Raw genomic sequence first — 26,620 nt, 5'->3', positions numbered from 1 at the left:
TTACCCGGGATATCTTTTTTTTTTTTTTTTTTAAATCCATCCTTGGTGCTGCCTAGTTGAAGCAGCAGTACCTAAAAGCAAATGTACAGGCAGAGTAGTCTTTGGTTAGTTAGATCAGGTTACAGACAAGTCCCCATTCTGCTGATATAAATTAACTGGTTTCCGGACATGCAGAGAATTATCAATAGCTGATAAATGAGAGAAGAAACCAAGAAACCTCATGGGAAACTTAGAAGATCAGCAGATGCATGTGAGGTGTTTTTGTTTGTTAATGCCTTCTGCAGAGAGAGAATCTCATCAAGAATAAACGTGACCTTCAAAGGCAAGGGAGAGGAACATTACATGTTCTGTCAAGCTCTTAGACGACTATTTCTGTTCTTTCTGAGCTATGACAATAGCTAATTTTCTTTAATGAAAGCTTTTTGTCAAATATTTTCTCAGATACTTGTGTTATTTTGCAATATACCTATACACCTGTCACCATGTTCAGCTGAAAATTCCTCTTTCTCCGTTGCTTGCAGTGGTCTTTTGTGGTGCATTTAAAAATCTCTTTTCAAAACTAAGAAAGTGAAGATTCCATATAAATAAAGCAGCATCAACTCACCTCCCCCACCCTGCACTTCCCCCTGCAAGGCTAACAGCCAATAATGCCTCTATGCATGAAAAAGAGCAGAAAACTTTCTTCTTCTGTAGTGCTGATCATATGCAAGTGATTTATTTAAGGCCACATGGTGAATTGTTTGCAAGAGTGGAATGATTATTTCTTCTGGCCATTTGATTAAAGCTTAGCCTAAATATGTTTGGAAAATTACAAGTGGTTCAGAAGAACATCTGGAGGTGCTCACTTTTTCTGAAATGTCTATTTGATTGATTATGGAAGGGGAGAGGTGTTTTTTATTGACCTGGTAGAATCTCCTGGCCCCAAAATTCAGGAATAAAGTATTTTTTTCATTTGTAAGCTTCTTATCTTCTCCCTCCTTCAATACAAATGCAAGCTTAAATTCTTCTAAGTGTGGAAAGGGCACTTCAGTGATCCCTGCCTAACATCACTGACAGTGTTCTGCATCCTCACCTGAAGCCCGGATTTATTTTCTTAAAGATTCCCACTAGGCAAACCCCATGGAAAAACTAACCCTTGACAGCTCTTGCTGTTTTAACCATCACCTTTTAGAGACAAGTGTGATGATGTGGAGATGACAAAGGGCAGTTTGTTTATGCGAAGGATGGCCTTGCTGTTTGTTTTTTATTCTGTCCTGAAGTGATGCATTTTCAGAAGCTGTATCACAACCAGGAAGAAAAAGTGACTCTGTGGTTGTTCAGGCAGACAAAGGGACGTGCTTTGTGCAGCAAGGTAAGTGGTAGCCTTATTATTGCCATGAGTTTTGCCAGAGACAGAGCTGTCAAGAGTGGCAAATAATGAAGTTTTCTCTGTACTAAGTGTTCAGAGTAACTGCATCGAAAGGGGACACAAGGATATCTCGGCCAACAGTGACAACCCAGTAGTTTCCTCTGTTGGACAGTCCTTGTGGAATTATGTGCTGTGCTCTACTGTTAAGTTTGTAGACTGCTTCATAGGAATGTTGCCTGAGATTTAACCAAAATAGAGCTTATTAAACTAAAATGGTCCTCTTTAACTGAAATAGATTCCTAAAGAGGCTTGGGGTTTTAATTAGTGTGTCCCACTACAGATTTAGGGGCCTATTGTTTACCTTTATGTTTGAAAATGCTGCCCTTGACTTTTTTTGTTTTTGTTTTAATCTTACCTAAGTCAAGAAACCATACTTCCATTTGGCTATGTGTTTTTTTGGCTTTGTTCTAATAACTCTTGACCTATGCATGTAGATTTGACTGACTGGGAATAAGGGTTGTCCCTAGTTATTGCAATAGCTCATATATATTGACAGAGGTGTCGGATCACAGGTTTTATGACAATGTAAAGGCTAGAAACTCTACTTAAGAGGAAATACATTCCCATACATCAATTACCAAACAATTTAGCGGAAGAAACGATTATAACTTGCAGTGCTTCTGGAGTCCAGTGAACAATTCTCTGTTTTGCATGTACTCAGATCTGAAAGTTGCTGTTGAGCTCGGCACATTGATTGCTGCTGCTTGAACTCTGGACTTGCTGTTCTTTGCTCTCACGGCTGTGCTGGATGGAGCCTTTGGAAACTGTCACAATGTAAATAAATACAGTCTGTTTGTTTCTGGTGTATTAAAAAAAAAAAGTAAGTCGCATGTGTCAAAGAAGGGATAAAAGCTGTGAAGAATTCATTTGCATGCCTTTGAGATGCAGGAGGTACAGGAAGCAATGGTTTTGGGGGAGGGCTAGCAAAGTCATTCCACAGGGGTATAACAATAGGGAAACATGGAGAGTGGTTAGATGCTGTTAGATTAGATTAGTGCAGATTTATTTGGCAAGTGGTGTTTATTTTGCTATTAATCATATAGAGATACTTAAAGCTTGAAGAAAAAGTCTTATTCTATGAATCATCATGAAGAATGGTTAGTTTCATGGGTGGGTGGTGTGTTTTTATTTTTGTTGCTGTTGGGCTTTTTTTAATGCTTCATAGGAAGAAGTTCAAAATTAATATTCTTTTTTTTCTATAGAAATGCTGGACTAGAACTAGAAAATGAAAGATGACATTAAGACAGTTCAGGTATACTGAATTTCTCTGCTGCCATGATGGCCCCTAGGCTGGATTTTTGTTCCTCTTTTGCATTAGTGATATTATTTTCATGCCTTTACCCTTGTTGTTATAATTTTAAATGTGGGGAAATATGCTGACTTGTACCAAGTTTTATGTTCCAGTAAAGCAGAGACTGCAAATAGAAAGAACAAATGAATTCACAGTTGGCTAGAGCTAATTTTGTGTAGTTACCAGCTTACATCATGGATTTCTCTGCCAGTTAGCTGTTTGAAAGTAAAATAGGAGGCATAGCATTGCCTGAAACTGAGGGAAAGGTTGGAGTTTCAAAGGGACAGCCTCTTCACACCATTGCCAAATCACCTTTCATTTACTTTGCATTGGTAGGTATAAAATAGGACACAGGTCTGATGGCTGCTGACAACCCTCCTCAATATTTGTAGTTTCCCTTCAAAGGTTTTATTTGCTGTGAACATTTTCTCCTTGAAATCTGCCATGAGGGAGAAAGTTGGTGTAAGACGTGGCTGTGGAGCATCTCAGAGTTGGACGAAAGGGCCTGTGATGAGGCTCCCACCTCTCCAGTGCACCTACTGCTGCTCGCAGGGCACCCCAGAAAAGCCTGCCTCAAAGCAGCCACCCTGCCTGTATATAGATGGCAATGCTTGAAGCCAGTGAGAACCTTCCCCAGCGGCACGTTCCTGGACTAGGCAACCCCTGCTCCACATCCTTGACCCTCTTCTCCTACTCCCTTCTGGTACCGCTCTCTTACCCATCTTTTCTTATGGTTTAGCTGCTTTTTTCTCTCTGAAGACTATGCAGATGCACAATTCCCTCTTGTTTAGAATCTCTCTTAATCCTGCTGTGAAGGGGGGCTTCTTCCATCGCTTTTCTCCCTTGTAATGCAACTAAGCCACCATCAGCCTTATCTAAAGGAGGGAGATGGTTTATCGCTGGAACTTCTCCTGACCTCTAGCCCCCTCCTGCTCTTATGCTCTGTCAGCTACAATTCTTTAACTTGCACCTTTAGTGGATAAACAGTTAACATGTTCCTACATTTCTCAAAATGCGTGGAAAGGGACTTGTATGAAAGGGACTTGTATGATTTGTGGCAAATATGTGTTTGCCACTGTATTATTAGCATAGCCTTTTCCTGAGTCCCAAATGCTGGCCTTTTTGCTCTTATTGGGCTACTGCTCTACTTTCTCTTTATTAATTTCTAAAGCAAATTTGAGCTATATATTAAGTGTGACAATAACTCTGTGTAGACTAGTGCTTTCTGACTTCAGTTAACCTGTAGAATGGATTTGTATTTTTCAGCATTTCCTTTGACCCACTTTGCTAAATTAGTTTCCAGTTTCCTTGAAAAAGACTGTCTTGCCTCCCTTCTGGTTTTGCTATTTCCTTTTGTTTGCTGTAATATTTAATAAAAAGTTGCAACAAGTAAAACCATGGACAAAAGTGCAAGCGGAGGAAATTTCTTTGGCTGAACAATACAGAAGATCAGATTTGGTGACCTTCATTTTTAGACATATTTTCCTTAACTCTTAACTGAAGTCAATTGTCAAGATTTTTTTTCTTTACTTGATTGAACTATTTACTTTAGGTTAGCTGAAGATAAATCCTTCTCTTGTTCAGTTTTTACTTTCTTGATGCTTGTGATTGATGTCATCATATTTCTTTCTTTGGTCATTCACAGAGTGTTTCATAGTAGCATTGCCTGGTAATAAACTAGTGGATTGCCTCTCTCTGTATTGATTTTTTGAGAGCAGAAATGGCATCTTTCATATCTTCATGGTGTTATTTTAAACAAAGTTATTTTAAACAAAGAAGAAAGGAAAATGAGATTAATACTCTCCCTATCCCTTCATATCATCTCTTAGACATGTGGTACAGTGTTGGAAACCGTGAGTAATCCTCACCTTCGCAGTTCCGCCAGCCAGAGCATTTCATGTGAGAAATGTTGTTTTGCTGACGCAGGGCCCTGCTTACTCCAGTGGGTTTCTCTTTGTGCCTATTGAGATGCCAAAAATCTAGTGCATAGGTCATGCAGAGGGAAATTAATTCGGTGCCATCTCGTTTCAGCTCCTGCTTATCCTTATCATGTGCCTGTGCCCTCCTCCAGGGGGCTGGCAGGGGCTCTGCAGAGTGGTCTGTGACAGAAATAGCCTGGAAAGTTGCTTCAGGCATGAGCAGGGCTGCCTCCCCTGCCCTTAGGAGCTGGCTGGCTCCACGCCTGCCCTTGCCACATGTGCCCAAGCCAGCCGTGTCATACTCCCTCCTCTCCTACTCTCAGTGTTCCTGGATCATTCAAATAATGTTGCCTTGAAAATGCAGCATGGAAGTTTTAGAGGATGACTTTGGGCAGGGTTTACATGTTAGACACCAGAACCTGCTTGCCTCTGTACCTGCTCTGAATTTACCTTAGCTACAGGGAAGTGCCTATGAGTACAAACGTGACCAAGAGGAATAGAGCTGGCTTGTATTGTTTGGAAGAGAGGCATGAGAAGGGTGCAGACGATGGTTGTGTCAGGGTTGGAAGTCTTGGAGGAGCTGGAGCCATGTCAGCGCAAACCATATGTAAGAGATTGGGACAAGTGTGGTGAAAGCCACAACAGAAGATCCTCTCATGTCAGCACAATGTACCTATACCAGGACTTTGTGGTATTGCAACTACGTAAGTGTGGTTCAAGCATTGTAAAAGAAACCCCTTCCAGATATCACAAATCATTCTCCTTTTGAAAGTTCTTCATTGTTTCAGTCTTCCCACACCTCCCAGCCTCAAATGCTTTGCCTCACACTCTAGTCTAAACATAATAAATCTTGCCCTCATTTTTTCAATCTTCTGTTGCACTCAATCCCTGCACTATGGAGACCATGGCCTGCCTTTTGTATTATTTTCCTGCTTTCAAGGTATGCCTATGGTTTAGCACTCTCCTCATTCACACCATTACTCAAAACCAACATCTTTCATTGTTTCGTGTGAATTTGACAGTGTGAAGTCTGTGCACCAGAAACTGAACTGTAACCACCAGTTGTTTTCTCTATAGTTACCAGTGAGCAAGTCCTCTCTAAGTATGCATGTTTCCATTTTGAATGCCAAAAAGATGCTGACAGTTTCTAAGCCAATCATCTATATGCATGTCTCCATTTTGAATGCCAAAAAGATGTTGACGGCTTCTAAGCCAATCATCTGTTGGTCTGTCGGTCTGTCTTTTAAAAAACCAACATACTCACTTGAGTAGGAACCTTGTCCTTCTCTTCTCTGTCTACTGTTTGAGATTTCAGGTAGTATCTATGGTAGTCAGGATATTGCAATATTGTTGGGGCCAAATGGAGATACCCAAATTTGTCCTAGTCCTAAATTTAAAAGTAGCTTAATTTCATAGAGTTAGCTAGTTTTGAAAATATTTAGTCTACACATACCTGGATAAACTTTAGAGGACCTCTCTTAGCTCTTATTTTAGGTATGTTTCAATGGTTATGCTAGTGACCTTTTTCAGCATGAGAATTCATGTTAATTCATGGCAAGCCAGAGCATTATTATAAACCTCTTGACTGTTCCGTTTTTTAGGGCTTTGAAATGTAATCAAAGTGGATTTATCTGATACTGAGAGATGAAACAGTTACCAGCCTTAGGTCTCCTCCCTTTAATTTTTCTAGGAGGTTGCTGCCAGAGTAAACTGAAATTGGAGGTGGTTTATAGTCATGCTGCAGCCTGTACACTGCACTTGCTCAGGAGTTTATCCAGGAGGATCAGCTGATCCTACTGCAGGATGGTGACCTCTGGCAGAGACACAGGACAGAAACAGCTGCTTCAGCTCTCCCAGCTAAACCTGCTTACGGCGATGGGTGGGAGTTGTTAATACCACTATTTGTTTAATTGTAAGGCTAATAGATTTGTGTGTGTGTGCTTTATTACAATAGAATACATTAAATAGAAGCGGAGGGAAAATTGAGTGTGCTACTTGGGAGCTGGTTCCCAATTATTATTCCTTTCTATTAAAAAGAGACTAAAATGAAAAGTAACCAGAAGCATACTCTGCTTTAAACTTTCCAGTAAAAAGGCAGCCCACCTTGAAAAGTCTGGTGCTTGGGGAGCGTGCAGTGCTTTTAGAAATACAGGGTAAGAGTGAATTTTAATTAGCCTAGTCTTCTTATTTTCCTCCAAATATAGATAGGCTTAGCTTTCTCAACTTTAGTACTTGAGAATAGGCAGCCAAGTGTGCTCTGGGAACTATTTGCTAGGAGTCTGTTAGAAAAATATGAATCCAAAAGTTATTTCTATTTTAATAAAGTCAGGATAAAGTTTTTAATGCAACCCCACTCCCTTCCGTAATACCTTTTATAAACAAAATAGAGATAAAACAAATACTTGCTTTGCAAGCTACTGCAGGGATCACAGTGGTATTTTGTACTGGCTTGTGAAGTGCTGTGGGAGCTACCTCCTATCCTCGGGTCCGCTGTGGATCTGCAAGGGATGGTCCTCTCAGGAAAGAAGCTGAGGGCACTTGGCACTGGAAAGTATCTTACCCATACTGGAGATGGTGAGAGAATTGGCAATGAGGAGGTGACTAGTCATTCTGCAAGGCCTGGTCTGGGGCCAGTTTTCGTTTTCATCTTGTTCTCTTTCTGTTTTTCTTTCTCTCTCACTTTCGTTATTTATACCAATGAGCAAATGTTGCTTATTTTTAGCAGCCTTTCCATTTTGACCAGGCACTGATTCTAAGTAATGGAATACTTGTGGCCCTCCCTCAGGCACCATTCTACCTCTAGTAAGAGCAGACAAATGCAAGCTTTGGTGTAGGGAGTTATTGATTTGCTTGCAGGCAAGTAGGTGTGTGTGATACATGTAAAAGGTGCCCATGCATACCATCTATTAGCACTCCAACATCTTATCAAATGGCCTTGCATGATCTGCCTTGGACTCTTTGTGAGAAAAATATTATGTTGTGTACCTCCATAAAGGAAGCAGCCTTGCAACTTCCTTATTTTAGAGGATATAAACCCAACCCTAAAAGCCCAAACCCAACCAAATATGCACACCCATTTCCACAAACAGAGCTAGAGCAAAGTCCTCCCTTGAATGCAGACATATTCAGTTCTGGGAAGCAGGTGGATCAGTTAATAGAAGGAGAAGTAAGAGTTACATAGGTAGCGAAAATGCTGTAAGCCCCATTTTTATCCTTTTCTAATCTAGATCTTATATCACCAGGTTATTGCAGAGATGCTGTAGTGATAATAGAGTCCTGAGGGAAGCAGTTAGGGGAGGGCATCCACCGAGGTGTGGATGTCTGGGGAGTCCCTCCCTCACAGATTAGCAGCTGGCAAGCCACATCTTCCACTGAGTGTCCTAGCAGCTTTATGTCTACTTTCCAATTTCCTCTTCTAAACTCCTTTAGGCTGGAAAAAAAAAAGTAAGGGAGGGTGTATCCAACTTGGGACAGCAAAGTTTATCCTTTCCTATCTTTACTCAAAACATATCCAAAAGAACTTCAGAACCAAGAAGGAGTAGCTACATACTTAAACTGCAAGGAAAGAGATGCAGACTTTATGGTCTTGCCCATCCATGCTAGTCCTGCATCCCCCTCAAGTACAAGGGATTTTCTGGGATAGCAAGTGCCCTTGGTCACTGTTGTCTGCTTTGCATCAACAGCACTTCTTTCCTAGACACATTTGTATTGCTGTGGTGAGGTGCTTTCTGGCTCATGCCTATTTCAGTTCCAGCTTGAAGGAAAGCAGGTGAGGAGATTGTTCCACACTGACAGTGTCACTGAGACCCCACCCAACCTACAGGTATAGCTGCATAACTGCTTGGTCCTCTCAGCAGGATGTAGCTTAGTTTTAACACATTCTATAGGTTTCTGTCTTCCTTGTTTTCAGGCCTGACTGATTTTGATAGGGTTAAGAACCTACTTACATGCATGCTTATGCTAGCAGAGGAAACTAATTTTCTGCTAATGGAAGGACAAGAGGGGCTAGGGGGACATTAGTCCAGCACAGCCAGAGCAACCAATGGCCCTGTGCTTAATTTGCTAATGCCGTGTCTACCCACTTGTGGGTAGACACAGCTACTGCTGTGAAATTACCATTGATTACAATTGAAATATATTTGAGATGGGGAGGAGAAGAAACCTTGTTTAGGAAACAAAATTATGCTGCCTTTGAGAGGGACCTAGGTACCTTTTCTACTATAGATCTTTGTAATCTTTCCACCTTTTCCCCTGTTCCAGTTGCTGGTGATTTTTTCTGTACTCTGGTGGATATCTCAGTTGAACCGAGTCTCCTCTTTACCAAGTCCCTGTTTTGGTACTGTCATTCAAGATCCAGTTCTTATTAACTATCCTGAACTGGTGGAAGGGGGAAAGGTATCCATTCTGAAGCTATTCTTTTAACTTTAGTCATATTTGTATACTGTGATCTGCATGCCTCTTCCCCCAAATTACTAAAATTGCAGCACAGTTGTCCAGGGTTTACTTTCCAGTAAATGACTCTTATAGTTGGTATTCCCATTAATGACTATCTTAGTCTTAAATGCAGCAAGACATCTAACATGAGTAGGATATGATACCCACCACAAATAAATACAACACTGCATGTTTTCATATTTTCAGGTAAGCAGGCTGGTGTTAGGGAAAAAGGTTAGTCTATTAACACATCTGCTCAAAAGCAAGCTGACTTCCTTTCTACATGGAATAATTATTTTTTCACATAAGTCCTTAGTGCCTCTGCTTTGCTTGCACTTGTAAGTCTCAAACACTGCAATACAGATAGCCCTTTATGAGTGGAATCTGAGGTCATGTGTCTGCATTTAAAATTTAAAACCACTGTGTGTGGACTATCGTGCACTGGCTTGTGAATGCTGTAAGTGTAGGAGCTGTGGGTCCATATTTCAGGTGTGAAGAAAGTAGGGCCTTTTTTAGCACTTAAAGCTGATGTGTGCAACTCACACTTATGAGTACCTTTGGCAGAGCTTTATAAATTCTGTCAATTCATAGCTGGCATCTCACCATACCTATGGTCAGGACTACATATAAATATGTATCTGTTCTATACATAACAGAACCATTTAGAGCATCCCTACAGCATAAAGGTGAAGTGAACTTGGGCACAAAATTTATTATACCTTTGTGGAAGACCTGCTGGGGAGAATACTGAAAGGCCTTTTGTCTACCACAGTCCAGGGTTCACCAGTCATGTTAGGTGTCTGCCAATCCATGTGTCTGTTTATACAGTTCCAGCAAGGATTAAGGATCTTTGACCAAAGACAGTTCAGATACAGGTGATGGTGGGAGCAGTGATTGTAACCAGCATGACAAGGAAATACCAGAGATAGGAGGGCTTCTATCCTGAATCTTGAATCCTGGGACTTTCATGGATAAAAGGTTGCAGCTGGAGTTGGAGAGGTTGTAATGACACACAAATCTTTGGTTTAATCATCTTCTAAAGTTGTGCCCAGGGTTGGCTTACAGAAGATGAAAAAAGCTAATGAACCCTGAGGAGGACTGATCTGCAGCTGTCCTCAATAGCTTCCTTGAAGGAGATCTTTTTTCATTGCATATATAACCACTGCATGTTGCTTTTTTGAGCAGCTGTGTCTTGGCTGGTCTGATATGCTCATTGCCGGAACTATGTCTTAAAACTCTAGCCAACACCTGAAAAAATATTATTTAAGGTGGCATTAACATCTAGGTTCTAGCCACAATTTTGAGCTGAGTACACTGCAGTTGAAATAAGAGAGCCTGTCCGTGCCTTAGAAAGCTTATTTTTCTATCTGCAGACACTTAACTTTGAAAGAGGAAATGGGTAAAGGCGATCTAGCTTGTTTCATCCAATGTGAGCTGGCTAGATGAGTCAGGGAGATTCTTAATAGGTGTGGGATTGCAGTAAGATTGGAGCAATCTGGCAGAACTGTAAAAAATCTGATTTAAAACCCCCAAACTTTTGTCAGTCCCTACTCAGTAGCAGGGCTAGGGGAAGGATCTCAGGAATGGAGCATGACTGAATTTCAACTTCTCTTGCTGCCCTTGCCACAAATTCTTGTGTACTTATATATGCTGTATACCTATATTTCACTGCCCTGCTAGACCAAGAATTTCTGTGTTGTGTTGCTGTATTACAGAAACTGTTAGTCTTGCACCAATAGCACAATTTACAGAGGACATGCCCAAGTGATCTAGAGTGACTGTAACTATACTGGTGGAAAAATTTGAATTCAGAAATTGAAAGGGCACATTCACAAAGAAAAAAGTTGCATTACCAACATTTGTTAACCAAAATACCATAACTAGCTTGGGGTAAGAGTTTAAGGCTGTCTTTTGTGCTAACAGGCCTGTGTAGAGAAACTGGGAGAGTACTGGGGTGAAAATTGCAAGCTGTTTGAACACGATGTTTGATACTATGGCTATGTTTTTAAATTAGTTCAAGTAAGGAGCCTTTTTGTCCTAGCAAGTATAAAGTATTAAATGAGATGTTTTGCAAATATTAAATATATGCTTGTGTTAATATGTTATTGGCTACTTAGTATTTTGAATAAAGTTGATAATTGTGAAAGCTTTAAAAATTAACTCTTTGCAACTGATCCTTTAATTATAATTGAAGGCAGTGAAGGAAATCTGAAACATTCAGTAATTTCAGCAGTACAACTGAGGAGGCTATCTTCTGTAATTCTCTAATATTTCTGACGCAAGAACAGAGACAAGGAATTTATCTTAAACAATTGCTTTTGGAAAAGCATCCTTGCTGGTAATTTCTTTTTTATTCACAGAATACCTAAAAGAAGGGAGAAATTAGTGAAGAAAAAAAATAAATATTGCAACACCGCTTAAAGGTGTTAATATGACACTAATGAACCATAGCCTTTCCAACTCATAGCTGGCAACATTATCACCCATCTGTGCCGAGCAGGATGTGCAAGCAGAAGTCAGGGCTGAAAACCCTCCACCTGTTTTCAGAAAGTGAGTGAGCACACACTGAAGTTACTCAGCGTATTCGTTCTGTCTTCAGCAGTCTGGGTGATGTTGTTACTACTACTTTTCTGCTGTCTCATATCTCCCACCACCATGTGCCAGCTGATAGGGGAGCTGTGACATACCACACCCCCGCGGCTGGGAAGGGGGTCACATGGACTGGTCTCATCCAGAGCACTTTAAAGAAACTGATAAGCTCTATCTCATTTAACTTGGCCTTTGGAAGACGCTTGTGGAAATTTCTGCAAAGGAGGTGACATCAGTTGTTGTCACAGCTGCTGTGTAAGTCTGCAAGGCTGTGTCTGTTCAGTATCTGCCTGGGGTGTGTATGTGTGTGAAAATAGATATTGTTAATAGATTGCATTTAAATCAAACGCAGTTCATATGAAGCTGGCAAGGAAGTTTGATCGCTCAGAATAGGTGCATTATCATCGAGACTTGAGGCAATGATGGAGTATGCAAACTTAATAAAGCAAGAAGACGTCCAGCTTTGGAGGGCCAGTGTTACATTTGAAACAAACCTTCTCTCTGGGGAATTCCAAGTGTTAGCATGTGGGACATACTCCAGCTGCTAGCTGCTCAGACTTAAAATAAACCAGGCAAAATCCCATATTCAGGCTCTACCAACTGAGGCAAGCTACTATTGCAAACATTTCATCTTCCTTTTTCTTCCAGTTGTGTCCAAATGACAACAGATATTTTTGAAAGGGCATTTGAACCTTAGTATTTCACAGAGATTTCCTTGTGCTTCTCTGTAGTGATGTGTTTCTCAACGCAGTTATAAATTTAGCAAAGAATCTGATTTGTACAGGTTGAAACACTGTTCCAGGAAGGACGAAATTAAAAAAAGAGTTAGAAGGAGTATTTCTAGCTCATGTGACAATGACATTGCTGCCAATACTACTGCTTTCCTAATCCTAGATACTTTAAAAATCTCAGCATGACTTCATTTACAGAGAACTATTCGCCTCGTTGAACTGTGGAGACCCTTTTCCTTAAAGAGAAACACATGTGACTTAAGGGTGATTCGTTTTTTTCTTCTTTCTTAACATATTGAAGAGGAAATAATTTAATGTGGAAGACACCATAGCAGGATTCCAGGGAAAAAAAGATGTCTGGGAGATGTACGACTGTTTGAAAAGTAGGATATGAATAACTTTGAGGAGGTCTGAAAATAGACTACAGTACTGTTTTCTTTGTCTTGTGGTTTGAAATTTGCTTCAGTTTTTTTTTTTTAATTTTATGTTAATAACCCTCTGACTATAATTTATTTCTAAGGTACTGAGATGCTTGGGAGGGGTGGGAAACAATCACTTTAATGCAATCTATGCAAATAATATCTAATTTTTTTCAACATTATCCTATGTGAAACTTCATTCATCAAGACTACTCAGTTTTTCTGTGATAAAACCTGTTGAACAACATAATACACAACATTTAGGAATTCAGTCCTCTTATTACTGTCAAAGCACAGATATTATGCTCTACCAGTCAGCTTGAAAAGTGTGCAAGTGACTGATGTGACTAACCTTCCTGTTTCTTTTCTTCTTCCTTTAGACACAGACACACAAATTCTTGTTCAAACCAACAAGATTATCCAGGATATATTTATAAGGGTGAACTCTGACAAGATTTGGTTAATCATATACAGTGCTTGGGATATCTTTTGAAGGTATCCTGAACACTGTGACAGAAGTATTTGTCACTCAAACTATTTATAATTCTAAGAGTTTGGAGGATAGATAGATGCTTATGCTTTTTCATATGAAATGACAGCTCTTCCTTTATACAAAAGGAATTGGCTATGCTTGTATGGATACGTCAGGCAGATCTGGACCATGCTGTTTTTTTGAAATGCCATGTTTACACCCTGGATGCACTTTTTGTCACTTGATTAACCTTTCTGTCTCACAGATGACATTGTAGCTCTGTGAATGTCAGCTTGTTGTCTGCTGGACCTCATGTTTCTGTGGGTGGTTGGAAGAGGTTGGTGCAGGGTAACTCAAGACACATGAAACTGTTGTCCATATAGTACCTCCACTAGGAAATCTTCAAGGGCTCTCAAACTGAATAAAACTATGAGCTCTACTGTTAACCTTTTTTTTTTTTTTTATGATGTGCATAACTATACTAAGGCCAGTCAGCCTTTGAGAAGCAACACTGATACGCATCACAGATTTTTTTCTTTAATTTCCTAACCACCTCAAGCAATTAGTTTTGAAGATTTCTTGGCAAAGTTTACATGTAGGTTATCTTTCCCTCCTATTCCTTCTTATGTCTCTTGAATTATTCTTAACTCTATGTTTTTGGGAATCGCGGGCAATGTATAGACACAACGCCTGCAAGCAGGCATGCAAGGAATGTTATGAGGGTAGCAAGCTTCCCATTTCCCTGGTCACTCAGAAGATTTATGTGCCAGTATAATGAGAATGAATGATGAGCTGTTTTTCATTGACAGGGACTTTATCGGTCTGTCTACGCACAAGAGGTTTTGAAAGTTGATAACCTTTGTGCTTCAGGTTTTGTTTTGAACAGATGGAACAGGAGAAAATAGTTATTGGTAGATGTAAAACTGGACAAACAAACTGAAGGGTATTAGCCAAGCTCTGGCAATAAATCTGAAAATCTGAGCTATTTATACAGTTGGAAACAGAGTTGGGATATTTTCATTATTTTGGGACACAGCATGGACTTTTATAGAGTTACAGGATGCTCCTGCCTAGAATTTCAGTCTATTCTATTTTTTAGGTTTCTGTGAGACAATGTGATATATTGCAGCTTTGGTCTGAGCACTGGCCAAGTATAAATGAAGGGGCTGATTTTGAACTCTGAAACTGAGAAGTCTCTAGGTCACTCTAAAGTTGCCCAGACATAAGGCATGTTAAAGTATTTTTTTTGCTATACAAGAGCAAGATAAAATGTCCATAGACAGAACCACTATTACTACTATATAAATTATTCACTTCAACACCTTTCTCATATCATATCAAGTTAATGACTATTTTGTGTGTCTGGTATACATCCAGAACCCCTGTTGTAAAGTCAAGGTTGTGTGAGATATCCCAGTTTGCATTAGTAAATGCTATAAGACACTATATTATTTTGACAAGTATCATAAAGCTACATAAACAGAAACCATACTTTTAAGATTTTTTTTCTAAAGGATACAAAGTAAAGATTAAATATCAAACTGTGATTTTCAGATATATTACATAAGCCCCCCCCCACTTTATGTCATAGTCATAAATTCTTGGGGACCTGAAAGATAAGAGCCTGAAATTTTTTGCTTTTATATACCTAAAATGTAGCAAGCTTTAGAAAAAACTAAGTATTATGTCTGCTGGAACCACATTAATTCCAGAAGAAACCTCTGTCTTCTCTGATACTTATGATCTCCTAATATCCACTCCTTAAAAGTTTTGGTATTCTCAAATGTTCTAGCAACTCCATGTTATAAGCTTTTGAGGCTGATTTAAAATTTCACCATGCATTTTTGCAGTTTGATAAAGAATTCAACCTGGGACTTAAGGGCTTAGGTCCTATTCAGAAGTTACCCATGTGCAAAAACATTTTTCTGAAACATATGGGAAAGAACTGGGTGCTCTTACACATATCCCTGGAAGATAATTGGAAATCACTGTGCTCCATTTTTCAAAAATAAGATCCATAAACCCCTCTCCTGGAATGAGAGAAAGCACACACATTTTCTCTTTGGAAGGCATTAACTTGGCGTTTTTATGTGTACCTACAATATGGTGGTTGGAAAGGTATTTGGAAGCGTTCCCTCAATAATAGTCTCATCACCATCCTCATATCTGTGTTGGCTGTATTGGATACAGACTATTTACCTCTGTGCCGTTGTATAGCAACCCGTGAAAGAGACAGAACTGTGTATGGTGCTTAGTGATGGCAGCCAGGCCAGAGAGTGGCAGCCATGTGGAGATTCTTGTATCTGCTGTGCACAGTCATGGACAGTGGCACTTGGCTGGGAGTTTTATAGGGAGAGGAGGCAAGAGGTCCAGCCAGAACAGCCCTGTTCTAATGCACGGTGCAAACAGGGGAGAAGAAAAAGGGACAAAACTGCTCTCTTGGGAGCTCCATCTTTCCTAGGTGTGTGCCTGTGCCTAAATTATTTCATTCCCTGAACTTGTAATGGAAAATCTTGCATGATTACAGCTTAATATACCATAGTCTGTATTTATGACTGAGTTGGCTTGAGTTAACAGTACCTTTGGAGATACACTGCTAGCAAAACATGCACCCCAGCCAAAATATGCCTTTTATCAAGATGGGTTAGGAATATCCAGTGCTTCCCTACAGGCATGCTGGTACCTGTAGGTGAATTTAATAACACTAGATCATTGTAGTGTGGTTTTTACTGGCTTCTTTTTCTTCATTCTTTTGAATCTATTTACTTAATTTTCCTACTATCAAGAGAGAAACACAACTACGAATGCAAAAGCAGGGTCAGATGGTGAGACTGGGTTGAAAGAAGGTATTTAGATTCTTAGGATGGTGCTCAAAAGAGCTGTGGGCTCAGCTATGCTACCCAGCCAAGTACACTATAGAGATCCCTGAGCTAATGCCATGATCGGAAGCTCTGTTAGTGTTGTTCTGTTCTCCCTGGGCTAATTAACAAAGGTGCCTCTCAGCATACCTAATTAGCTCTGTTCCTGCAGCATCCTCGGGGGCAGGGCTAATTAGCGTGGGTGCTTTGCTATAGAGACAGGGCTATATTACCTCTGGGATCTAAGCTAGCATCCGTGCACGGCATTGCAATGTACCGTGTAGACAAGCCAGTTTCCTCAAAGCTACCTCAGGAGCTCTAACAGCCCTTTGCTGTGTAGACTTGCCCGGTGCATTAATGAGACCCCGAAAGCTTATGCAGGGAGAAGGATAGCAGCTTGGGATGTGGGCTAGAGGGTAACATTCTGGGAGACAGATGTTTCAGGATGAGTCCCAGATTCATTTGCATTTACTTTACCTCTGCATCTACTTCTTACCTTTGGATTAAAAGTGTTGTTAAAAGTCTTCATCAGCTGTGGTAAAGGCAAAAAATAGGCCTGTATTGAGGCATGTGAAGTCTGAACCTGCTACCTTGCAACTTGCTGGTTTTTTGCTTTTAGGTTCTCAGCTAAACTTGTAGCTACTAAAAAATAGTTATGAGCTAATGAACTGAAGCATTTTTAAAGCATATTTCCCTATTGCTGTGGTCAAATAATAATGATAACAAAGTATTCTTTATGGTTTTACAGACACTGCTTTCTCTGATCTTTGCAAGCTTGAGTAAGCATAGGTTCACATGAGCCCCTTGATGAGGCAATACGATGATTTCCCTAGTACAAATACTAAATCTGAGATGTGAAGACCAGCCAAAAGTAACCTGCATTTATTAGAAGGAACATGTACTCCCTCGTTTAACTTATTCTTGCACTGTGCTTCTCAGAATTTTCTTGTACCAACATTTTTTTTATCAGCACTATTTTAACTTGCCAATATCAGGTGATTGCAGGTTCAGTTTAGCTGAGCTGACTTGAAAATGTTGCATTGCACTCTACAAGAGCTGTGGAAAGGTGGCTTACTATTCACAAAGGGGCTGTACACTGTAGAGGGCTGATAAACAAATGATCCACTGTTTCTGTCCTCTGCTTACAGTATCAGTAGCAACAGGCTGCACTGATACCTTCCCTGATAGCTCAGCCTTGCACAGAAAAACAGCATCATTTGTGGCTGCAAATTCTAGCCTCTGCATGGAGTCCTTGGGGGCTCAGCACCTCCCAGAAGCTCAGTGGGAAACTCTAACTGACGAGTAGGAAAGATCTGTCAGAGACAGCCTAATATACCTCTTAATCTTACTTTACTTTATTCTCATCATTCTAACAACCTCAAAGATACATAACATGCAGCTATCCAATTTTCTCTCCTTCCCACAGGGAAAGCCTGTGGCTACACCTGCATCATATCTGAACTGATCTTGGGAGTGGTCTGAAGCCTGCAGTGCTCATTGTGTCTTGCTGCGCATAGTTCATGTTGTCTCTGAGCTTTACCTCCTCTGGCAAATGATGGTGCTGCCCATCTGTGAAAGACCCTTTTTTTACTGGGAGAACACAGTGGAAGACGTGGAAGATACCTGGTCAGACAAAGGGAGGTGACTGCTGGACTTCCATTGCAGCCATGTATGCTTGACATGCACAGATCAGCCAAGAATACATATCAGCAGGTAAAAAAATCTAGACTTCCTAGCCATGTTCTTAAATTCAGCCTCAAGTATGAACACTGCCTGAAAGAGAGAGCAGAGGTGGCCTCTGCTTCTCTCACTTCCAGTAGGGAGAAGTCCTGTGAGAGATGCTGAGCCTTTGCAGCATTTCTCTAGAAATGCAGGCAGGAGAGGGGTCTCTTGCAGCCAAATCACCCTGTGGCTGGTTCCATATCCACCTACCAAACTCTGCTGTTGTGCAAGAGAGGCCAATCTTCCTGATGTTCCTTCTTGGATCAGTTGTAGTTAGGGGCAACATGTGAGTTTTCAAACAAGAGGTCACCAAGACCTCCTAGTTAGAGCTATTCACAACATCCTCTTCATATAAATGACTTCTGGCTTTAATGGATGGTTGTGTGCCATCAAAGAACAGCATTATTTGCATGCATGGATCCTCCTTTGTGGATATCGCAGAAACATTCCTGTTTGAGCTATGTGCAAAAGAAATCTGGGATTAAAAAAAAAGCCCCTCATGAGCAGAGAGGAAAAAAAGACAAAGAGATGTGTGTCTCAGCAAGACTTCCACAGAGAAGCCTCAACATGTGTGCCAGGTGAAAAAGAATAATAGGATGACTTCAGTGTTGGCTTGCGATGGGCAAGGGTGGGCCCTTTTCATCACAGTCTGGCAGAGAAACATATAGCTTCAGCAGAGGGAGGAAGTATAGATCCTTACTTCAGAAATATAAATCCTTTTTTAATAAGCGACTGAAACCGCATGAGTAAAGAAGTCTTTTCTAAAGAAAGATGTCTTTCCTAAAGAAAAACTCCTTTCCTGATCCTCATATCTTTAACTCTTTCCCTGCCTGATGGAATGTTGCTATTGCTTTCACTTTCCTGCTTTGTTCAATCTCCTGTGTGTTTTGTGAAAAGAGTGAGCAAGCTGTGTTGCTTAACACAAAGAGGTCTCCAAAAGGTCAACAATCACACCTAGACCTACACCAGAAATAACTGCAAGACAGGGAAGTTGCAGAATGCCCAGTGGCCACGTGATCCTACAGGAGCCTCAGAGAAGGGCTTTTAAAGGAAAAGGCATCCATGTTCTTATTGAAGGTGATTTTTTTCTTTCTTGTTTTTTTCCCCCGAGGCTTAGGTTTCAGTAACAGATTCATCTTGCCTATTTTGAGCAATACATCTAGTCACCTAAGCCGTGGCTGTAGTCAATGAGGCTAAATAAGCACGTCTAGAGGACAATTCATCCCATGTGTGTTAATTTGGAGAGGTGGGGGTGGTGGAAATGAGTGCCCCTGGGAAGGGTCTGCCTGCTCCTGATGACCACACAGAGGGACTAGACAACTTTCTGGGACTGTTTTTTGTTTCTGGCAAAAATCTGAGTAATGCAGTGCTGCCTATGGTTTTATTTTGGCTGAAGCAAGGAAGTACTGGAAAATACAAGAAAGAGGCTGAAGCCCTGAACATTAACCAGGTATCACAAAGGTGTATGTAAGGGTCCATGCCTCTGAATAAAGGATGGAGATAAGAAAAGCATTTTTAAGTTTAATATGCCTGTACTTGAACAGTTGCTAGCAGGATTTGAACACAAGATAGGAAGTCAGTATTTGTGTACTGGTTTTGGTCTGTTACTGTTGAAGTTGTGATCAGGTTTAGATGCTATTACAATTTACAGAGAATACAACACCCTTGAGAGTGATTTTGTAGCACAGATAAAACATAATGAATCACCTAGTGCCATAGTACAAAATTTTCCACTCCCCTACGTATGTTTTATTTTGATATCTAAAATTCACCACTTTAAACAAAACAAATGGTTTTTGATTTGCTTTGTGCAACGAAAGTCAAGGCTAATTTTCATAGGAATATTTAATTTAAGTACTGAGATAAGAGCGACCAACCAAGATTCTGACAATTTTATCAGTGCAGTCTAGTGTATAAATCTTGTTACAACAACACTTGCCCTGAATAAAAAGTAGGTATGCTAGCAAAGACAAGAGATTTCCCAGTCTAATGCATCCCAGATGATTCCAATCTGGGCATATTTGTGCAATCTGAGTGAGACTGGCCTTGCTCTCTGCTGCTTTTGTTGGACCTGGTGGCCAGACGAGGTGCTCAGCACCGGGCAAGGCTGAACCTGCTGAGCTTTCGGACGCTGGGGAACTTTGCTGAAAAGGGGAAAGACTCATGAGAACAACTTGATTCTCTGCTTTTCCACCAGTGGCTAATTTTAGCAAAACTGTCCTTAGCACATGTGTGTGGGAGGGCAGACATTTCCTTTTTACATGACCTCTCTTTGTATAAAACCAAATCCCGACCAATGATTTCTCTCCCCCTTCCTTCTTTTCAAATTTGCCTCACTGAAGGCAAGAAAAGAAAAAAAAACGTAGAGAAATCCGGGGTTTGTGTGAAGGAGCAAATTCAAGTAGGAAGTAAGTTAGCAGAAAGTTTCTTGCTGAAACTTGAAACTGTACCAAAATATTTGGTCTAAAGTCCCAGAGCTGTTTTCCTGCTGTTCTCTTCATCATTTGATTTATGAGTTTATATGTGCCTAACAGGTAGAACTCTGGGCTGGAACATATATTTTTGTTCAGGTTGCAAATCCTTCCTGTGCCCTCACTCTGCTTTTCCTGCTCCCCATGGTAGCAGAAAAATTAGGGCATGTTTATAAAGGTGCTGTTTTCTTCCTTGGCCAATCGTGCTGGCTGAATGACTCATAAACCAAACACCGATAATATCAGCTGACAGTTATTTAAACCTGAGGTTTCAGGTTAAGGAGTAACAATGAATGCAAATATAGCTGGTGAGAGGCTGTTTGTAATGCGCACGTGTGTGTTAGATCTTGAGAATTTTTAAGGATTATTACCACAAAACTCTATAAAACAAAATTAGAAGAAGATATAGGGAGTTCATTCTAGGGTGTATGTCTGTTTTGACAATATGGAGGTGTACTTGCTTCTCAGGTAACCCCCAAAAAACCTGCAGCTGATTCCTGAGCTCAATAGAGTGAACACCTCTAGTTTCCCTTGCAAACACCTCTTGTTGGTAAAAGGATTGCTGGTCACTTTTGACTGTCTCCTGAAAGAGGAAGGTATAGTATGGTAGTTTAAAAAGACCGTAGTGTTGTGTGACAGTAATTAGTTAAGCTGTGCCTGGAAATACCTCCATTTGGGGCATGGTCTTCTCTGCTCTAACCCACTAGCACATTCTAAGGAGCTAGGTCATTGCAGAGACCACTCCAATAGGCAGGTTGCACACAGCCACCCACTGCCACCATCTGAAAGAGGGAGCTAACATAGGCATGGGCCATTTGCAGGAGGGTTCTCAGAAATGGCAACAGGCAGATTTCACAGTCTCATTCTTTCAACGCAGCAATATCAACTATGGCACTGTTAGAAGGGTTTCAATTTAGAAAATCTGCTTATTCTGTTAGGGTAAAAAATGTCCACTTATCCCTCGCACAGATTTTCTCACTCTGGATGTACAGGTGGCTTGAAATTCTTTTTTTTTTTTGACATCTCATTGTATTCTTCATCTTCTCTCCCACAGAGAGAAGAGAGCTGCCTTGCTGCTGCTGAGCTACCTCTTCCTGGTCTTACTGCTAATAAATGATACAAGAGCTTGGGTGAGAAAACTCTTGCTGAGCCTGAGACTGAAGCAGTGAAACACCAGGGAATATACAAAGCCAACCAACAGCAGACAGGAACTGTCTCAGTTCTTGTCCTTTCCTATAGTGGCAACAGGAAATAGAAGAGCCTCTGAGATATATCCTCACTTTTCCTCTTCTTACCTCTAGATCAGGGTATCTGTTTCTAACATTTGTTTCCCCCTAAGTGCTTCTTTGCCCCCAGAAGTTTTAGGGAAACCTGAGAGATTATGGTCTAGATTTAAATAATATAGGAAGCAAGACTGCTTAGTTTAAATGTGGATATACTTTTCTTTGGCATTTACTTTCTGCTTTGTGGGTTTTTCCCCCCCTAGAAAATCAATGCATAATAATTTTGCTAAAAGTGCTACTCTGGACAACAGAAAGAAGTGAGATTCTGCTTAGACAGTCTGGTAGGTGTGTTAATGATAGATGGATTACTGCATTCATGTCATCCTCTCATAGTGATATTTTATTAAATTTTGTTGTTTTGGGTGAAATGGGGATTGGAGATTTTTTTTTTTTGGAAACACTAGTCAGAAGTGTGGGATGGTATTGAAAGGAATGGTTGGGTTTGGGCCTTCTACCTGTAGACCTTCTCCCTAGTTTGTGATTTGTTGGCCCAAATCACTTGACAGAACTGATTGCATTGTGTTAGCTACATTGCACTGAATTGTATGTTCATTAAGGAACAGAGAGACCGATCACATCAACATGTATTACCTTTAGGCTTAGTCTTGACTGGGGCTATTAAATTAAACTACTTTGTCAACAGGGCATATAAACACACTGAAATGTCCTAGAAGAATTTACAAATTGTATAATTAGTGTTTAGAGTAGCATACTTTTAGTACATTTAATAGCCAACTCAGTGTTTGAAACCAAGCTAATTAAGTTCTAATCTGGACAAAGGAATTAATTTCAATCACCCAATCTTCCATTACGAGTTCATGAAAGATTCATAATTTCGAGGAACAGGAAATTCTTAGAAAAAGCTGCAGATGAATATTGTAAATTCTAGGACAAAACTTAAACTTTATCAGGTCTTGTTTATACAAGTCCAGTTCAGCTGACTCAAATTGTTCATTCTTGTAGTGTGAGCATGACCCAACTGAGATATGAAACTGGAGTTATTTTTCTGAAGCCCCATCCAACTGTACTTCACAGCTGTGAAGTACAGTCTTTTTATCTTCTAGTGTAATTTTGGACAACAATATAGTAGAAACCAATACAGACCTCTATATCTGGTTGCTAGTTGTAACATACATGTCTATAAAATGGTGTAGAATCCCATGGGCAGCTCAATTGTCTGACTTCCTCCATGTTACCTACTTTATATTATGCATTCACAGCATTTTTAGCTGTTTTTCCAGAAGCTGATCATGCTAGTATCACCTTGCAGAAAAAAAGCCACAACACTTGAAAGTAGACAAAGTCTTGATGAAAGTTCACTGCACCTTCTTTGAAAAATTAAGTACTTCGGCTTTTTTTTAAAACTTGTAAGGAAAACGCCTTCCCAGGGACTTCATAAAATTTTATAATCCTCAGTCTGCATAATGACTGATAGAAGGTGGAAACACTTTAGTGACCTGAAGGTCATCAAAGTTACTTATCCAAATAAAGATCAAATAGATGAGGTTTGTTACATGGAATAAGTGATAAGAATGAAGTGTTCAATACAAGTGCTTTGAACAAGTTAAGTTATGCCTTCTTCCCCCTGCAGCATCAAAGAGTTATGCTGTAACTGTTGCTTCCTCCTCCAAAACGTTTTGTTCTGGTTTTGTGTAGTGTGAGTTTGTAGGGCATTCTCTCTCAGCGGTGGGAAGGGAATTCTTTGTGTAACTTATGTTTACTTCATAGGAGTCAAAATTGTGTACAAAATTAGTTTCAGTTTGCTTTGTGAGGCAGTGGCAGCAGCTTAAAGTATAAGTACCATATTTGCGCTGGATTGTAGTGGCGAACTGTAAATGTGTCCAGATAAAAGGATTTCTCCAAATTGGGAAACACTTTTTTCCCGAGACTTGTAAGAACATAGTAATAGTTTTCTATTCATGTACAACCTAGCATTCAAATACAGAAAAAGAGGAGAAGGAATAAAGAAGAGCATTTGGTGGTTATATCTGGCTTGACAGATACTACGTGTTCTTGTAAGCCTAAATTCTGAACCAAAGGAAACTGCAGACATACAGATAAACAGGTGATTATATCTAAATTTTCATTAATCTTGTTCATTAATCTCTATTCCTGTGCCTCTGTTGCAACTACCTTTGCATGCTATTCTAAAACTCTTCTAAACTGTCTCCTTTTCAAGGGTTCCTTCTAATAGAAATACCCTTAAGTGAGTTAGTGAAATATTTACCAAAAATTCCCTAAATACTCACCATCTCATGGTGGGTAAATACTATTGCTCAGGGTATATGCAATGCGATTGATGATAACTTGCTTTATTTCATTATTTCAAGCCTTTAGAACCAGATTATAAAACATTCCTAGCATGTGAGTTTCCTGTGCAATCAGTAGTTAATGACGATGACATCTGAAGCAAATCTTTCAAATTCTTTGGTGTTTTCTAATCATATTTAATACTAAATTTTTCATTTGATATTTCCTGCAAGTAAGATGCTGACATTTCTTGTGTTTACTGCTACACTTTGCGAGTCACACAGAACTTGGATCCATTCACTAGCAAATAATATCATCATAAGGACTTTTTCATCATTCCAGTTCTTGGATGGGAAGAGTCTTTCTGTGTGGTTTAAGCCTCTTAAGTCAGTTTTGGGTTTTTGTTGAAGGCCACTCCTGGAAAGCCTTCTGTTTGTTCTTCTGCCTTCTTGAACAGGAGCGCAGCTGTTCATATGTATAAATAGGCAAAAATATTACGTTTTGAAGACAGCTAAATCCCTTCAAAGACTGCTACTTCTCTCTTGAGCCAATGTGTTTTGTGAGCAGTAGGCTTTCCCCAGAAATGGTTAGGACTTCTAAGTTGATGCTAGGGCTATTGTGGTAGTGTAGGACTGGATTTGGAGCATACTGTGGAGAGGCTCTGGCTGTCCCCAGCTCCTTTTTCTGCTCTGGGAGGTGGGGCGGGTGAGGAGAAGAAGGAAAGAGCATGTGATCAAGAAGAAAACAGGAGGACATGAGTAATGCATGACAGAACTGAACTTGGCACAGTAACAGAAATGTGAACCAGAAGAATTTCCTAAACACTCTACCAATGTTTACATGGATGGGAGCTCAGGTGGAGGTGCAGTGTCCATTCTCTACAAAGGGCTGATATACAATTGACTATAATAGTTAAAACAGAAAGGGAAATGTAGCTTGCTCAAGTACCAGAAGGACTCTGCAAGTGAGGAGTCAGGGCAAAGATGACCAGGGTGGAAAATGGGCTTTTACTGATGGGGACATACATATTGGGACACTAGTGAAGCAGCACGTTACATGGAAAATGAATGCCGTGAAAAACATTGGGAAAAGTGCAGTTTTAATAGCAGAATAAAACTGCATTATGTTTAGCAGATGTCTGCTAAGGCATTTATCTTACCACCTGCAAGATTTACCACCAACATAAAACCTGAGAAGAGATGAAGGGATGGTGCCAGTAAGAGCTCTTTTAAGGAAAGTAAGACTAATATTAATTTATTTATCTCTGCTTAATGTAGTGTCCAAAATGTATTTGGTGTCTTGCAAGAAGATCTGAGACAAAATAATAAATCCAGCCATTGACCCTAAGAGATTAAAATTCTGTTGCTTCTGACCTTTTCTCTCTCCATTTTACACCACTGAGCATCAGGCTTTGACCAAATCCTATTCACATCAGTGGGATGACTTCTGTTGGTTTGAGTCAGGTTTTTGTAGGAACACACATTGTCATAGTCTCTTACAACATTTAATGTTAGCTTTTAAGGTCAGCTTCAGTAACATTTACTGACAAATGTCTGGAATCAAGTCCTTACCCACCAATTTTTAAATATTCAGATAGCAACACTGAATTTTGACCATTGTTCCTATCCTCTTGTATGACCTAAAAGAATGCCAAGTTACTTTATAGTATGTCTGCAAATGCTGTAGTTTGCTCCTAATGGTTCTTCTAGGCTGTGAAATGATTTATTGAGACATGATCTGTATCAGAGAGATTACAGATCAGAAGTAGTCTGATTAAAATATTTGGCAGTTCATGTTTGCTTTAAGATATGTTAAGTGACTAAAAGAATGATCTAGAAAAAAAAAGTTACTTTAATGAGTAAAATATTTTTCTTCTTAAATGTTTCTAAGAACTTTTTCTAAATTATCCATTTTACCTCTTCAAAGAACTGAGGAATTACATAAACTCCTGGATATTTTCCCTTGCAGAAAATCCTGCAGTACTGCCAAATGAATTCCAAATAAATCCTTTCTGTTTTTCTGTCTCATTGTGTATCAAGGTGATAGCTAGCATGCTATCCAGATCATTGCTTCGACTGGATAGTTTGCTCTCTGGCTAGCTTACCTCTAAGAGACATGCTGGCATGAAATTAAAACTGTAGCAAAAATATATAACCTAGATATAAATCACTGGTCTTTGAAAAATTATTAAATTCGCCCCTGACTTAGTATACATCGTTTTTTCAGGTCTCACAAACCCACTTACATTTAGGTGTCATGAAGGCCACCTAAATTTATAAAGTGCTCTGAGTTATCTCAAGGTATTTACACAACTGTAGCTAAATTTGTGTTGCCTAGATTCAATGCAACAAACTTTGGAGTGTGTGGTCACACTTTAAGACTTCTGCAGTTCATCAAGAAGCCAAGACTTTGGCCATGTGTCCTCAGGTGACTGATTGGGTAATATTTCTATACCTCTATAGAATAATAATAGGTTTGTGTAGAGAAGTGTGTAAATAATAGGTGTTACGGTTATCTTTTTGCATTGACATAATCTGTTAAATTGTTAAACTCGCTGTTGAACATATTAGTAGGAATTAAATCCGTACTTGCATGGTCTTCATTTCTGCAGTGGAAGACCTGACATTTCTTTAAAAGATCCTGTGGAGCAGGAACTCTACACCGTCCTCATGTAACGGGAAGGACTCAGACTTGATGATGTCCTGGGACTTCTCACCCCTCACGAGCAAGTGCGCTGACCCTTGCTATAGAGTGCCATGCTGTGCTACAGCCT

General features: G+C 39.9%; 1 long non-coding RNA gene across 1 annotated transcript in view; it reads left to right on the top strand.

Moving 5' to 3' along the window:
• The first annotated feature begins 11,685 nt into the window (after positions 1-11,685).
• LOC113946428 overlaps positions 11,686-26,620 on the top strand; it is a 185,562-nt gene continuing 170,627 nt past the window's right edge. Inside the window, exon 1 of the long non-coding RNA XR_003527425.1 lies at positions 11,686-11,896. This is a non-coding gene — a long non-coding RNA (uncharacterized LOC113946428). The remainder of the gene's footprint in view (positions 11,897-26,620) is intronic.

The sequence above is a fragment of the Corapipo altera genome, unplaced genomic scaffold (genome assembly GCF_003945725.1).
Source record: "Corapipo altera isolate COAL_440 unplaced genomic scaffold, ASM394572v1 48b, whole genome shotgun sequence".
Taxonomy (NCBI): domain Eukaryota; kingdom Metazoa; phylum Chordata; class Aves; order Passeriformes; family Pipridae; genus Corapipo; species Corapipo altera.
Note: the sequence above shows the minus strand (reverse complement) of the source record. Positions and strands in the feature narration are given on the sequence as shown.